The sequence below is a fragment of the Lupinus angustifolius genome, chromosome LG17 (genome assembly GCF_001865875.1).
Source record: "Lupinus angustifolius cultivar Tanjil chromosome LG17, LupAngTanjil_v1.0, whole genome shotgun sequence".
In the NCBI taxonomy this organism is placed as follows: Eukaryota; Viridiplantae; Streptophyta; class Magnoliopsida; order Fabales; family Fabaceae; genus Lupinus; species Lupinus angustifolius.
In genome coordinates, this window is record NC_032025.1 from 15,476,432 (window position 1) to 15,483,372 (window position 6,941).

Genomic DNA, 6,941 nt, shown 5'->3' on the forward strand with positions numbered 1-6,941 from the left:
CACAAGTTGTTCATGTTTTCAACAAAATATTTTCATGAGTTCAAGAACCACATCATTTTCGGTTTTGAAGAGAAAATGAGTTAGAAAGCGTTTTAGAAAATTTCAATGGTTGAATATGTTCTTGACATGCTCATGATCATCATACTTAAATCTCATCAACATCCATTGGTTGAATGTTGAGAGATGAAGGATTGAAGATGGAAGAACAAATGAGAGAATGAGAGAAAATGAAGAGTGGATTTTTACCTCTTCTTTGAAAATGCAAAAGTGTGAGAGGAGTGTGCAGTGAGGAGTGTTTAATGAGAGGAGGAAATCAGATTTCCCCCTAGGAAATCATTACCAAATCTCCTAGGGTGGCTAATGATGATTTCCTATGACATTAGGGTGAGTGATGTGAGGTTTGCTTTATGAAAAGGCAAATCTACGACCACTTCACGGACACGTGCAATAAACATGCTCGAGTATTATCAGCTAATACTCGATCAGATATTATAAATCGCCCAATCGTAATATCTGATTAGAATTTCGGATTTCGACATTCCGAGTGAGAATATTTAGAAAGTAGGTATGGGTGTATTCAGGGTCTATATTGACTCGAAATGAAATTATGAAGCCAACGCGCAATCGGAATTCGATTCCGAGTTACGAAACTCAAAACCCACTTTTTGAGCCGTACCGGGTGGATTTCGGCCCCGGCAGTGGTTCAGAACCACTGTCTTCGAAAATTACCAAAATTTATCAAAAAATAGGAAATAAAATTTCAAAACTAAAACTCAACTAGAGTTTCGTCTAATTCTTTACCGAAATTTCCAAGAAATTCATTTTCGAATATATAATTAATAAAAATATTAATAAAATCTTATAATTCAAAATCGTAAAATTCGCGGTGTTACAATATCTCTATACTTGGTAATAATTACAGGTTCCCAGCTCGCCACTATCGCCATATGTATTTGAACCTATTGGAGTGGCCAATGCTTTTCTTTCTTCCATGTCAAATATTTTCAATAGATCTTTGCAATATTTGGATTGACTTACAAATATGCAATCTTTGGTTTGCTTAATTTGAAGTCCAAGAAAGTAATTTAACATTCTCATCATTGACATCTCGAACTCTTCTTGTATCATATTAGTGAATTCACTGCACAAAAACTCATTAGTAGAACCGAAAATGGTATCACCAACATAAATTTGTTCAAATAAAGTATATTGATCAGTTATTTTAATAACAGTGTAATGTCGACCTTACCCTTTTCAAACCCTTATTGGCAAATAAAATTGTTTAAGCTATCATACAAGGCTTTAAGAGCTTGTTTTAAACCATAAAGTGCTTTCTTTAGTTTCATAAATAAGAAGCGTGTTTGTAATCCTCAAAACTTGGAGGTTGTTCAACATATACTTTTGATTGTATATTACCATTTAAAAAGACACTCTTATCATCCATTTGATTCAATTAAAAATTTAATGAGCATGCATATGCTAAAAGTAGTCTTATAGAATCAAGTCTAGCCACATGAGCGAATGTCTTATCGAAATCGATTTTCTCCTCTCGTTTATATGCTTAGACGACTAACCTAGCTTTATTTCTAACTATTATGCTAAGGTTTAAAATATACTTTAATTTTTTTGCCTTTTGACAAGCGTCACATAATTTGTATTTAACAAACTTTATTTTGGACAAATCAACTACAAGTTCATGTTGAATCAATTTATTTAAAAAGATCCAAGTGGATGTGTTCTATACTTCTATAAACATAATTGTGTATCATATTTATAGAGATTAACAATTTTAGCTATACCAATTATTTTTCTTGTGTTGTTCTACCAATATGTATCAAAGCCTTTATTTCTTGAATATTGTCGTAGAGAACTTTGAATTGTCTTGTGTTATGTGCCTTGAACAATCTCTATTATGATACCATATTTTTCTTATGACTTTCAAGCACTCCTATGAAACAAAATGGTCATTGGGGTGAACACATTTCTCAACCCATTTAAATTGGTCATTGGTATGCACTATTTTCTAATATTACAAGTGTTAGGTGTATGTCCGATTGTGTTGCAATAAAAGCAAAGATGTTTTGTTAACCATTTTCCATTTTGGAACATAGAAGGATTTCTTCTCATATATTATTTTCTAACTTAATCATGCTTGTAAGAAACACTAGATTTTATAAAAGTGGTTTTCTTTCCTCCACTTATTTGATTTTTAGAAGAGTAGCTCAACCCGCTAGAATTACTTGTATGCCTTTGATTGCTAAACAACTTATCTAATTTGTGTGTACTATTTTTTAAGTTACTTATTTCTTGATTTTAATTATTAATTTTCAATTCAATAATAGTAATCTTGTCACATTTAGAGCAATCATCTTTAGGTTTGGATTTAAAAGTATCCATATTTTTTTGCATATTTTTATTGTTACTCTCAAGAAGTTCTAATGTGTTTTTCTGTTTAATGCATAATCTAGATAGTCTAAGGTATTATTTATGCCATTCATTAAAAGCATTGTGTAACTCATGATATAAAGTTTATCATTTGTTTAGAGTCAATAATATCATAATCGTCGTTTGATTGGTGTGAATTCATCAAGGAAAGATGTGTTTGTTCCTCAATTTTGAGTTCTACATTTGAACTAGCATCATTCTCTTCTGATGTGATATGTGCTCTTATATACTTCTTGTCTTTATTTCCTTTAAAAGTATTTTGATTTTGTCAGGCTCCACAATCACTTTTAATATGTTCTAGTTATCTGCATTCAGAACATGTAGAGTCTTTTGTGGCGAACCTTTTTACTTCTTTAGTTCCATGTGTATTTTCTAGAATGTCCCACATTTCTTTTGAAGATTTACAACTTGACAATCTAAAGAACTCTTTGATTTATAAGGCAGAGGTTAAAATGTTTTTGGCTTTAAGGTCGTATTGGACTCACTTTTTATCTTCACCAGTACATGTATCATTAGGCTTAGGTTATTTAACTCGGTCATCAACCATGTTGGGGGTAAATGGACATTCTTTTACAGAGTTTAATATATCTAAGTATTAAGATTCTATAAAGGTTCTCATTCTGATTTTCTAGAAATTATAACATTCTTCAATGAAACTTGGAGGGCAGTTTATGTTTGAAACGTCACCTAGGAAAGACTTTGTAGTAGCCATCTAAGATATATAGACATGATCAAGGAATATTTTATCCCAACCTTCACTTTGGTGTCAATTGTAAGTATAGATGGAAAACCAAAAGGGAGTGAATTAGATTTCTACGTAATTTTACTTTCGTAAAATTATATGAATCATATATGCAACGATTGTCTTAGAGTAAATATAAATATTGTAGAAATGAAAAGTACATGGATATAGAGATTCATACCAGCATATATCATGATTCACCATTAAACGACCAAAGACTTTGTCTACTCACCTTGATTTGTATCAAGATATTTCCACTATAATTTGAGTTTCACTTTAAAATTCTCACACCAAGATTACTCAAGTTACTCACTCAAATTTCCCAAACAAAGAAGAACACTACTTGCTTTATTTTACACTTTTCCCTCACTAAACCTATGGTTATTCCTCTTAATAGAATGGATGAAAAATTCTAAGAATGGCTAAGGATCACTAATATCCAATCTTGTTTGATATGCATCTTTGTAAGACAATCACTCTCAATATCACAATATGCTCTAAGTTTTTCAGACTTATTAAAAGTGCATAATGTTTTTCTGAGAAAACTAAGTTACTTGAATGCCAATATAGAATTGAAAGATTGATTCAAGTAGTATGAAAATGTGAGTTTTTTTTTAGACTTAGGGTAGTTTCGATAAGTCCCTAAGCCCTTTCCAAGAGGTAGAATACGTTTTCAAAGACATTGATTCGTATGGGAAGATATCGTTTCAGTTTCAAATTTGAAATCGCTGCAACAAAACTGGGTAATTGGTTACTTAGTCGTGTTAATCGATTACTCAACTTATTTCCCAGTAAGGTTTACTCTTCCTTGTTTTTTCTAGTAACATGATACTCTGTTTCGAGTAATCTGATACTTTGTATCGGGTAATCTGATATTTTGTTTCAGGTAACCTGATACTATGTTTCGGTAACCTATTAATCAATTTATGATATAGAGTAATGATAGACATAGTAAGGAATAGGACTTAATCTTAGAAAGTAATAAAAAAATCTTATATAGTTGTGTGTTTCCTTTCCATGCATCAAGTTTGTGAAGAAGATCTGGCTCCTGACCTTGGTAAGGTTTTGATGAAGACACCAACATCACATAAAAGAAGAAACAGAAGAATACTTATGAAGACAATGAAGACAAAGCTTCAAGAAATAAGAATATAAGTCTTTAGGTACTTCTATCATTATACTCTAATCTATACGCTTAGTAGTAATGCTCAAATGTATTTTAAAAGAAAATTGATAAACACAAGTATAAATGAAAACAATTTTCAAAATATTGCGTAAGAGGTTACTAGATATAAGTAATAGGTTACTATGACTAAGTAACAGTTGCCAAAACTAAGTAACATGTTACATGAGTGAGAAATGAGTTATCCAACAAAAATTGATCAGGGTAATCGATTACACCATGTGGGTAACCGATTACACAACATGGTAAATAATTATCTAGTTGGACAGAACAGTTGGGTAATTGATTACACCATTTGAGTAATCGATTACTGCCTGTGAAAATTAATTTCTCAGTTGGATAGACTTTTTGGGTAATTGATTATATCGATTAAGCAATCGATTACTGAGAGTTGTTATACCAGTTTTCAGATTCAAATCACATAGCTTTCAACCCAAACGAAATGGTTTATTTCCAAACGAATCCTACCTTTTCATAGAGGTATTCTGGTTGATTGGAAAGTCTATATAAAGGCTTTGGAACTCATTTCAAACACACACAATTTCATAACATAACTCAGATTGAAATCACTCACTAAAACTACAATTTTCTGAAATACTTGTTCTACATTTGGTGCAACTTGGTCTTAACTTTCAGAACTTGATTTGCAAAGTTGCCTTAAGTGTTTCCTTAAGAGTTATTGAAAGTTATTCAAACCTTGTGAGCATCAGTTCTAAAGTATACATTAAGTTATTGGATTGCAAGAGTTTATAACTTCAAAATCTTGTAAAGGCAATACATTGCCATTGTTAAACATACTCTTCATTCAAAGTTGTGAATTACTTTCTTTCACAGGGTGTGATAAGAAAGGGGATAGAGTCACTTGGAAAGGGTGTTTTCCAAAGAGTGATATAGGTGTTAGAGAGTGAGTAAGGTAAAAGGGAATCTCGGGGTGAGAAATTTTAATTGCTACACTTAATATCTAGTGAAGAAATCTGTTATGATGTAAGAGTACTGGACATAGCCTTTGGTGGACAAGAAGGTGAACCAGTATAAAAACATTTGGGTACTCTCTTTTCCCTTATCTCCTTACATTTACTTGATTATTTTTGCATATTGTTTTTCGCTGCTATTAACTCTAGAATTGTGCAGAAAAATCAATCATAGTTTTTAAACAACTAATTCACCCCTCTCTTAGTTGTCATCTCAGTCTTACAAAGTTTTCAATCATTTTTTTCTTCTTTTTATTGATGTTGGTGTATTCATCACAACCTAACCAATGTCAAGGAGAAGTCTCTTATTCACATATGTGAGTACGAAAAGTAAAGACATATCAATTTTTCATGTCTCGATTACCTCAAGAGGAATGACAAAGATAAGAAGTTCAAGAAGGACAATGGTAAAAAAGAGGTAAAAGAAACTACATAATATTGGGTGTTGGAGAAGGAAACATGTATAGCGAATCGAACAATGAAGAATGTGTCAAGTTATGCCTCAAGACCTACCATGTTTAAGAATCGAGCGAAAAGAGGTTAGTGATAATGAATTTGATAACTCCTCGCTTATGATCAATTATATGATGTTTATGTTGAATTACATGATGAAATTAAGAAGTTTTCTATGATTTCCAATATAAATGATTATTTTGTCACATGAGGAAAAGGCTATTGAGCTTCAAAATGAAATAATGAACTCAATTTTCAAAATGAAACTTTAAAGCTTTTATCTAATTCTACATGTAATTCTGCAACAAAAGAAGTTGTTAGTATTCCTTGTGAAAAGTTCAAGTGTTTGAAAAAAGAAAGTGTTGAATTGAAAAATTCTCTTGCAAAGTTCACAATATAAAATAAGACTTTCAAAAAATTTCATGATAATAAAAATAGTGTTTGAAATAAATTTGGTTTGGGTTACAACACTAATATTCACACAAAAATATATTATATAAGAAATTAGTAGTGCATTCTTACACATTTCATAATTCATCGCCTACTTGTTTAACTACATCATTCAAGGAAGCACGTCCAACTAATGTAATATTAGAAAATATGGTGTTCATCTAGGTGATTATATTTGCATTGTTAATGGACAAAATCCAAAACTAACCAATTAGAGCTTATTAATATTTGGATAGTGGGCGATCAAGATATATGATCGGGTATTTAGGAAATTTCATTGAAATGTCTCGCAAGGAAAAATAACATTTTCATATGGAGACAACAACAGAGATAATATATTTGGAGTAGGCGAAATTGATAACACTTCTAATTTTCTAATTGAAAATTTTATATATGTTAAATGTGTATAAACATAATATTTTAAGGATTAGTCCACGTTATGATAAAGGAAATAAAATAGTTTTTTACTCTAATTCATGAGTAATCAAAAACAAGATAAATGATGAGATTAAGTTTATAGGCCTTAGAGTTAACAATACATATATGATAAATTTGAATAATATTACTTTTTTGCTTGTGAATTGTCTACCTTCTATGGAAGTTGATATTTGGTTATATCTTAAGAGAGTTGCTCATATAAATATTAATCATTTGAATAAACTAGTTTCAAAAGACCTAGTAATTGATTTACCAAAGA